Here is a 10,126-nt window from a genome sequence, read left to right as displayed (position 1 = left end):
CTGACAGACACAGGAAAGCAGCGGGCACAATGGTGTGGTGTTGCAGTGACTGATACCCCAGCGGCATTTAGCTAATGGCGATCTGAACTCCACCAGCAGCCGGAGCTCCACCAGCAACCAGGGACTTTCACTGGGAGCTTAGGAGGTGAACCCAGACAAAGAACTGCCCGTCCTGCTGGTCTGTTTGATTTGACCAGGAGCAGAGACAGAGCAGCAGATCCCAGACGGGCAGTGCGAGAACAGGGTGGATTTCACAGCCCAGTCAGCCCCCTAGAGCCGAACTGGGAGCCTTTTGGCTTAAGGAGGCAAATGCAAGGGAAAGGACTGAGCATACGCTGAGCTGGGAGTGAACTCACTTTTGACTCAATGAACTGCATCAGCGTGGCATTCTACAGGTTCCACCCAAGACAGGTCTGGGTAGCCCACACACCTGATGGCCAGCAGATCAACAACTCGAGTAGTGGTACGTCAGGCACCATTTTGTACACTGTGGCAAAAGCTTAAGGACTGCAGGGGACAACAGTGAACTGCAAACGTGCTGAGCTCGCAAGAACTCACTGAGTTCCGTGAATTGCAGGAAAGTAATATCGACCTTGGCTTCATAGGGGTCAAAATAGGTCCGTGTGGCATCCAGACCTAACGTCCTCAGAATTGGAAGATATTTCCTGTCATCAGGGAAAAGCAAACAAAAAGCTGGAAGCAGAGCTGGATCAGGCCAAAAAAAGTATTCAAGAATTGGAAGACACTATTAAGAGGCCTAATACAAGAGTTATGGGACTCCCAGAAGCTGCAGAAAGAGAAATTGGTTTTACAAATATACTTAATGAAATAATAAAGGAAAATTTCTCTCATCTACAGAAAGAATTGGGAAACAAGATCCAGGAGGGGCACAGAACTCCCAACAGGCCTGATCAAAAGCCATCTTCACCAAGACACATGATCACCAAACTCTCTTCAATGGAACAGAAGGAAAAAATCCTTAAATGTGCATGTGAAAAAAATCAATTGACATATAGAGGAATGGCAATTAAACTCACAGGAGATGTCTCACAGGAAACTCTACAGGCAAGAAGAGAATGGAGTGACATATTCCAGAGTCTAAAAGAAAAAAATGTCGGCCTAGGATGACATATCCAGCAAAGCTTTCTTTTGTCTTTGAAAATGAAATAAAATTCTTCCACAGTAAAGAAAAGTTAAAAGAATTTGCCTTTTCTAAACCTGCCCCACAAATGATACTTCAAGATGTTCTCTTGACACAGAAGAGGAATAGCACCTACCAAAACCAAAGGCAAATGTAAAGAGCCTCCCAGTCATCTCTTCAAAACACTTTCTTCTGATTAAATTCTTCAATGACTCATAGATCATACAGTAGCATCATTTTCTGCAAGAAGGTTCTTGATTTTCATTTCTTCAGCTACACGTTAGTCATTTAGTAGCATGTTATTTAACTTCATGGTGTTGTTATTTTCTTTTTTCTTCCTGATGCTGATTTTGTTTTGTGGCTTTTCATTTAAGGGGATGTATAGTAGCTGTGTAATGGAGACTGTCATGTCTAGTAATATGTTATTTAACTTCATGGCATTGTAAATTTCTATTTTTCTTTCTATTGTTGACTTTGTATTATGACTTTTCATTTGAGGGATGTACAGTAGCTGTGAAGTGGGGTCTAACATCCAGATGTGAGGATACAATGCAGTATGCATTTCTACTTCCAGACAAAGATGGACTTACAATGAAACTGTTCACTATATCTTGACAATAGGATGCTGGACTCTCTGCCAGTGTCCATGCCCGCAATGATGGACACAGGACTATATGAAGAAGTATACTATAGTAATAATATAGGGGAACTAGGTGGGGGTGGAGGAAAATTGGGGAGGGGATAAGGGAAATACCAGGAGCCTATGGAACTGTATCACAAAATGATAATAATCATAATCATAATAAAAATGTAAAAATGTAAAAAAAATTGCAGGAAAAAACCCACTTTTTTTCATCAGTACATAAATTCTTTTCCAGAACTGATCACATTATAGGTCACAAACCAAATCTCAGCAAATCTGATAAACACTGAAAATCATACCATGCTTCTTCTCAATACCACCCATGAACTGAAACTGGAGAACAGCAAGTCAAAATATGCCACAAAATATGCAGATACTTGGACAGTGAATAATAAGCTGGTAAATGAATAGTGGATGGTAAAAGAATCAAAGGGAAATGAAAAAAAATTGCTTGATGCCAAGTGTGATAGTCTAGCAGCTGAAGTCCTTGTCTTGCATGCACCAGGATCCCATACGGGCGCCGGGTTATATCTCTGCTGCTCCACTTCCCATCCAGCTCCCTGCTTGTGGCCTGGGAAAGCAGTCGAGGACGACCCAAAGCCTTGGGACCCTGCACCCGCGTGGGAGACCTGGAAGAGGCTCCTGACGTCAGATCAGCTCAGCTCCGGCTATTGCAGCAACTTGGGAAGTGTATCAGCAGAAGGAAGATCTTTCTGTATACCTCCTTCTCTGTATATCTGCCTCCCAATAAAAATAATAAATACATCCTAACAAATGAAGGCATCAACACAATACATCACCTATTGGGACACAATCAAGACAGTTCTAAGTGGAAAGTTTGCTGCAATCTATGCGTAAAAAGCTTGCCAAAGCTCTGAAGAAGCTAAAAAAAAAAAAAAACAAACAAAAAAAAAAACAGGAAAAGGAAAACAATCCCAAGATTAACAGAAAAAAACAAACAAGTAAGGAAATAAACCAGAGACCAAAGAATAGTGCAATGAAAAAAACATATGCTTTCACGTGGAAATTAACTAGCCCAGTTAATTAAAAAGAAAAAAGAGTGAATCTTAATAATACCAGAGAAGATTTCCTTATTGTTCTCTGTCTATCTATTCTAGTTTTGTTTGTTTGTTTGTTTGTTTTGAAGGGTTTCTGGAGCGCTCCTCATGATCATTACGAGAGGGGGTGGGGACCCAAAATTGGAAGCAGGCAAGGACCAGAGAAAGCTCCTCTCCCTAGTCCTGAAGCAAGTTTATTGTTCTTCTGTTTCTGCGGACCACTCAGGGAAATCTTAGAAACAGACAGGAAACGGCCAGTGGGGATGCACTTATAACTCACTGGGTGGGACGAGAAGATTAGTTACTCCTCACTGGGGGATGGAAGATTTCTCTGCACACCCCTCCTAAACATGCTCACCTAAACTGTTGACATATGTCCTGTTAGAATTATAGAGTTAGACCACCTGAAAAACAGTCAGGTTCAGCGAAAACATGCTTCAATGCTATAAACTGCTAAATACTAAAATTAAAATAGGCATGAGACAGCTGAATAGCAATCTAAGCCATTTTAAGGTGTATAGAACATGGTTGAATATAAACCAAAATTGAAATGTCCATGAAGAAGTCACAGGTTGTGGTTGAGAACCTGCATTTTCCTATTAACATACTGGTTAATCAATACCATGTCAACTAATGCCACAATGTTGTAAATGGTTGGAAATATTATGTTGGGGCTTTTAATTGATTGGGATGATACTCTGCCGGCTCTACCTTCAGACCAGAGATGGTCTCACCAAGAAACCACTGAACTTACCAGGACAATAAGATGCTGGACTTTATGCTTGGTAAATACCTCCAATGAAAGAATGTCAACTGAATTTGAACTACGGAAATGCAACAAGGTGGAGCAATCCACCGTGGGGGGGGGGGGGAGGGTGGGGGAATCCCAGTGCATAAAAAATGTATCACATAATGCAATGTAATTAATTTTTGAAAAAATGAAATGCAATAAAAATGTGTTTAAAAAAAGTAATACCAGAGAAGAAAAAGAAAATACAAAGGATGTACACAGAACACACAGGAACTATTTACAGACAACTCTACACCAAAACAAAACAAACAAAAAAAGAAACCCCAGATAACACAAAAAGAAGTGGATGGATTTCTGGGCAAACAAAAATTACAAAACTGAATCATGAGATGATTAAAAACCTAAATGGCTCTTTAATGAGGATTGATACTGAACAATTAAACCCTTCCCTTCCACCCCCAAGAAAAGCCCTGGACTGGATGACCTCATTGCCAACATCTACAAAATGTTTCAGGAGGTACTCATCCTAACCTTCCACAAACTATTTAAAACAACAGAAAGGCAGGCAATCCTTCCAAACTCGTCCTATGAAGCCAGCATAAGCTAATAGCGAAGCTAGGAAGATAAAACAGGGGAAAAGGACTACCTACTGACATCCCTGATAGATGCAAAAATCTTCAACAAAATACTAGCCAACAGGATCCAACAATACATTAAACAGATCACTTACCCAGACCAATGTGTGATGCAAGGTCAATGTGTGATCCACCCTTGACATGCTGGGATAGCTTAGCAAATACAAATCATGAAATGTGATACACCACATGAGCAAAACGAAGAATAAAACCTTACGTTCCTCTCAATATACGTACAGAAAGGGTTTTGTCTTTTTAATTTTAACACTACTTCATGTGAAAATACTAAGCCTGGAGTAGAAGGAACATTCTACAAAATATTTAAAGCAAATAAATTATCGACCAAGAGGCAACCAACAGAATGGGAGAAAATCTTTGCATAGTACACAAGAGACAAGGAGCTATCACCTAGGATTTATAATAAGCTTCAGAACCTCAATAACAGCAAAACAAACAACCCTGAGAAGAAATGGGCAAAGGAACTGAGCAGGTATTTTCCAAAAGAAATTCAAATGGCTGATAGACATACAAAAAAAAAATGTTCAGGCTCCTAACTTGTCAAGGAAATAAATAAATAAATGCCAAATTCAGAAATCTATTAACACCATTTGCTGACATGGACAAGTAGAAAAAGATACTTTACTCCACTACTGCTGGAAATACAGACTAGTGCAGCCATTACAGAAGCCTGTATAGAGGGTGCTGAAAATTGATTTACCATATAACCCAGCTATCCCACTCCTGGAAATAATTTCAAAGGAAATGAAATCTGCATATGAGAAAGTGACATATAATCCCCTTTTTACAGCAGCACGATCTATAACAGACATGAAAACCCAGATGCCCATCAACAGATAAATGAATGTAGAAATTGGTACATTTACTCCACGGAATACTACTCAGCCATTAAGAAAAAATGCGAAATTCTACCTTTGCAACAGAATAGTCCCACTGAGACCATTGTGCTAAGTGAAATAACTCAATTCAAAAAGTGAAGTTTAATATGCTTTCTCTGGCATATGGCAATATTCATGCAAATACAACAGATACATAGCTAAACATGTATGTCTATGTATATACATGTATTCTAATAGATGAACTGTATAACAGAGATTAACATACACATAAGGCCAGGATTTAGCCATTAGGCTATTTAACATCAGGCCCTTCAACTTTCATTTTGTTTTAATGGGCAGCAGTGTGTAAAAGAGGTAGCTACTGTAAGTAAAACACTGAAATGCTTTACGAGCTGTAACTGTTTTTAAAGATTTTTTAAGCTTTATTTTAATTTTTTTAAGAGCTAGATATTTGCTACCATTGTTAATAACTGCACATGTAACTATATATGCAGGGAGATGATGCTGTTTTGAGGGACTTGGGATATGGTAAACTGGAGATATGCCAGATCCAACTTTGCTTTTAATCTCCTCTGAAATACACACTGAAACCACAGAAAGAAGGACTTAGACTTGGCAAGAAAAGCAAGCACCTACTGCCAGATTATTCAGCATAGAAAGTCAATAATCAAAACCTTAAATACATTATCTACTTCCTTCCTTTTCATCTTGGTAAAACTCAAAATTATGTAAAAGGGTTTTTTTTTTTCACTTTAAAATAAATGTAAATACACATTCCCTTGAGCAAAGCAATCCCTAAACACTGCTAACTCACTAATCAGAGAAGAAAACTATGATCTTCAATGGAATATGTTCAAAAAAAGAAGCCCAAATTGAAACACAGGAAATGTGCTACGATTATTTAAATATAACTATCAGGTCTCTATGCTGTAGCAATCAAACTCAAGACATAACAACCCAAATAAACAGAATAATTCAAGTCTCAGACTGTAAAAACCGCTTAATGCGTAACATGGTATCATATTCAGTGGCATCTCAAATGTCCACAAAATACTAAAAAGTCAGTAAATTTCATCTCAAGTTGCAAATGTTATGACCCATCAAAATCCTGAAAATTAACACTGAATTTTCTGGGAACAAAACAACTCATGACTAATAGTTTCATTCATTAATGAAGGATGGAAAAGATCCAGGATACACAGTAAATTGCTCTGAGCAGACAAAACAGAGAGAGAGAAAAACAAAGTACCCAAGTCAGGCAGAGACAAAGATTTTCCAGCATACATTTACTTTGCAAAGAATCGAATGGCTGGAAGTAAGCCAGCGGAAGCCACCAGGCAGGTTTTGTTAAGTGTGTGGCACAGGCCTCAGCCCTAAGGCCATCTTCTGCTGGTTTCCCAGTCATGTTAGCAGGCAGCTGGACTGGAAGTGGAGCAACCACAAAACTAGTGCCTATACAGCATGCTATCTGTCTCCCAGGTAGCAGCTTAATTCACTACACCACAATGCTGCTCCTTTTATAGTTAAAAGGAGCATAACTTCAATTAAGCTTAAGAATAAAACAACTTAACCATTCCTATGAATGAGAAATAATATATAATAATACATCCTTGACACTGGAATCTGCAATTAATGCAATTAAGCAGCAAGAAGAAACTCACAATCCTCAGAAGTCAAATGTATGAGTAAAATGCAGGAGAACTAACTCAGCAACAACTACAATGTGTTCACAAAGTATAGCAATATATAATTAATACTCTTAAAACTAGCATATCTTTTTGTAACAGTGCAATAATGTCCCACTGAAAAGATAGACAACTCTGTTGAGTTTCTTTCAAAAAGTTAATTCTTGAATACCCTGAATCAGAAATATTAACTTACCCTAAATTTATTCTTTTAAATTTGCAGCATTCCACTGTTGTATACACAACTAACCTGAATATGTACATATGTACAAAACTCGTACAAATACACTCTATAAAAATGCTCCTTGGAACTGCTATTCATAAAGAAACTATTCATTGCTAAGAAAGATGGGCAAACCACTTTCGGAATACCTAAAACTAAATATTGCAGAATAAAGTTAAAAACTTAAAAACTGTTATGCATAACCACTGGTTAATTTCACATGTATAACATTGCTCTGAAAAGTAAAATACAAAAATGGACACAAAAATACACACATGACTACAAATTTAAAAGCAGGCAACCAAAGAAGTAATAATAACCATTGCAACAGTGAGATTGCTTACTGCAGTGGAAGAATAATATATATGGAGAAGGTGCTTTTGTGCCACAAATAAACTCTGTACACACTTTGCCATCACTGAAACCAATGTGCAGGATGACTCCTCTTGTCAGAGCATAGACATTTTTAAGAGATAGTTCACATCCTCCTACACTTTTGAGAAACACAGTTGCCTTTACAATTTGCACCATAAATAACAAAAGTTTTGAGGCACTTAACAAAAGTTCTAACACACAGCTTACAATCACCACTATTTCAATTCAGAGCATCAGAGACAGCATTCTTGCTAATGTTGTTCATAAAAGCCAGTGTAAGATAATCCAAATAGTTGGACAACTACCACTCATTTGGGAGACTGAAATAAAATTTATGGGGCTGAGCTGGGCACCAATCCTAGCTGATCAAATAAGAGCACAAGTTTCTATCCTGGCTGCTCCAATTTCCACCCAGCTCCCTGCTGTGGCCTGGGAAAGTAGTGGAGGACCAACTCAAAGCCTAGGGAACCTGCACCCACCTGGGAGATGCAGAGGAGGCTTCTGGCTCCTGGCTTCAGATCAGCTTAGGCTCAGCTGTTGTGGCCACTTTGGGAGTGAACAAGCAGGTAGAAGATCTTTCTGTCTCTTCTCTCTGTAAATCTACCTTTCCAATACAAATAAGTAATTTTTTTAAAAAGATTTTATTTTTATCGCAAAGTCAGATATACAGAGAGGAGGAGAGACAGAGAGGAAGATCTCCCATCTGATGGGAGTGGCCGCAATGGCCGGAACTGAGCCAATCTGAAGCCAGGAGCCAGGAGCCTCTTCTGGGTCTCCCACGCTGATGCAGGGTCCCAAGGCTTTGGACTGTTCTCGACTGCTTTCCCAGGCCACAAGCAGGGAGCTGGATGGGATGTAACCTGATGGGATACAAACCGGCACTCATATGGGATCCCAGCGTCTTCAAGGCGACTTTTGCCACTAGACCATTATGTCGAACCCTTTAGTAAATACTAAAAAACAAACCAAAAAAAGTGTATGGTGCTTGGCTTTGACCTAGTATATCGCTGGCAGCTCTGACTCTTGTGGCCATTTGGGGAATGAACCAGGGAATAGAAGACACCTCTCTTTGTGCTGTCATTCTGCCTTTCAAACAAGCAGACGTTTTCCAAAACGACAAATTCAATGGCTAATACACACATGAAAAAATATTCACACTCCTTAGTCATTAAATACAGATAAAAACCTCCCGGAGATTCCACCTAACTCTGAGACTGACCTTCACTCAGAAACAAAACAACACATCATAATCAGTAATCACATTAAAGAAAATGATAACAAAGTGACAAGGATATTTAAGATCTCATGAATGATTTAAGTAGTCTATCTTAATAGAACGACACCACATGCACGGACATGTCGGAAAAGGTACCCTGCTCACTACTGCTGTGCACTCATTATGGCAATCAGTATGGAGATGGAGAGTGCTCAGATGATCTGCCATATGACACAGCTATCCCACTCCTGGGAAAACATCCAGAGGAAATGAAATCTGTGTAAGAAAAAGTGACCTGCAGGGCCTGGCAAGATAGCCTAGAGGCTAAAGTCCTCGCTTTGCACTCGCCAGAATCCCATATGGGCACCACCTTGCATCCCAGTAACCTCACTTCCCATCCAGTTAGGGAACTTGTGGCCTGGGAAGGCAGTCCAGAACAGCCCAAAGCCTTGGGATCCTGTGCCCGCCTGGGAGGCCCTGGAGAAAGCTGCTGGCTCTTGGCTTTGGTTCGTCGCAACTCTGGCCTTGGCTGCTGCTTGGGGATTGAAGCATCAGAGAGAGGAATCTTTCTCCGCAACCCTATTACTATTCTTATTTTTTTTTTAAAGACTTATCTATTTTTATTGTAAAATCAGATATACAGAGAAGAGGAGAGACAGAGAGGAAGATCTTCCATCCAATGATTAACCCCCCAAAGAGACCACAATGGCCGGTGCCGCGCCGATCCGAAGCCAGAAGCCAGGAACTTCCTCCAGGTCTCCCACATGGGTGCAGGGTCCCAAGGCTTTGGGCCGTCCTCAACTGCTTTCTCAGGCTACAAGCAGGGAGCTGGATGGGAAAGAGGGCCACCAGGATTAGACCCAACGCCCATATGGGATCCCTGCGCGTTCCAGGTGAGGACTTTAGCCTCTAGGCCACTGCGCCAGGCCCAACTCTTTTATTTAAAGCACAATAATCTGCAACAGTGAAGACACAGCAACAACCCAGATGCCCACTGAAAGAGAAATGGATGAAAAAACTGTGGGTACAACCACTCTATAGAATACTACTCAACCACTAAAGACAATGAAATTCTACCATTTGGAACAAAATGATCCCAACTAGAGAACATCATGTTCAATGAAATAAGCCAATTCCAACGGACAAATATCACAGGTTCCCGCTGATGCTCTGATGTAAGGCAACTTTCATGGAAAATACAAGTTATACAGGAAATATGTGCCTACATGTATCTCACTGCATAATAGCATACCAAGAAATGAAGATACATTGCAGTATGCATCTTTACTCCCAAATAAAGGACTCCCAATCAAACTGTTACATATATCCTGACAACAGGATGCTGAATACCACCATTGTTTGTACCTGCAGTGTCAGACTAGCAGCATGATGGACTTAATGACTGCTATTGAAGGACTATCGTATTGTAATAATATGAGGGAAAACCAACAGGGAGGGGTTGGGGAAAGTTTTGTAATAATATGAGGGAAAACCAACAGGAAGGGGTTGGAGAAAGTGGAAGGGGGAACCCCAATGCCTATG

Source organism: Ochotona princeps, chromosome Y, assembly GCF_030435755.1.
Source record: "Ochotona princeps isolate mOchPri1 chromosome Y, mOchPri1.hap1, whole genome shotgun sequence".
Taxonomy (NCBI): domain Eukaryota; kingdom Metazoa; phylum Chordata; class Mammalia; order Lagomorpha; family Ochotonidae; genus Ochotona; species Ochotona princeps.
Note: the sequence above shows the minus strand (reverse complement) of the source record.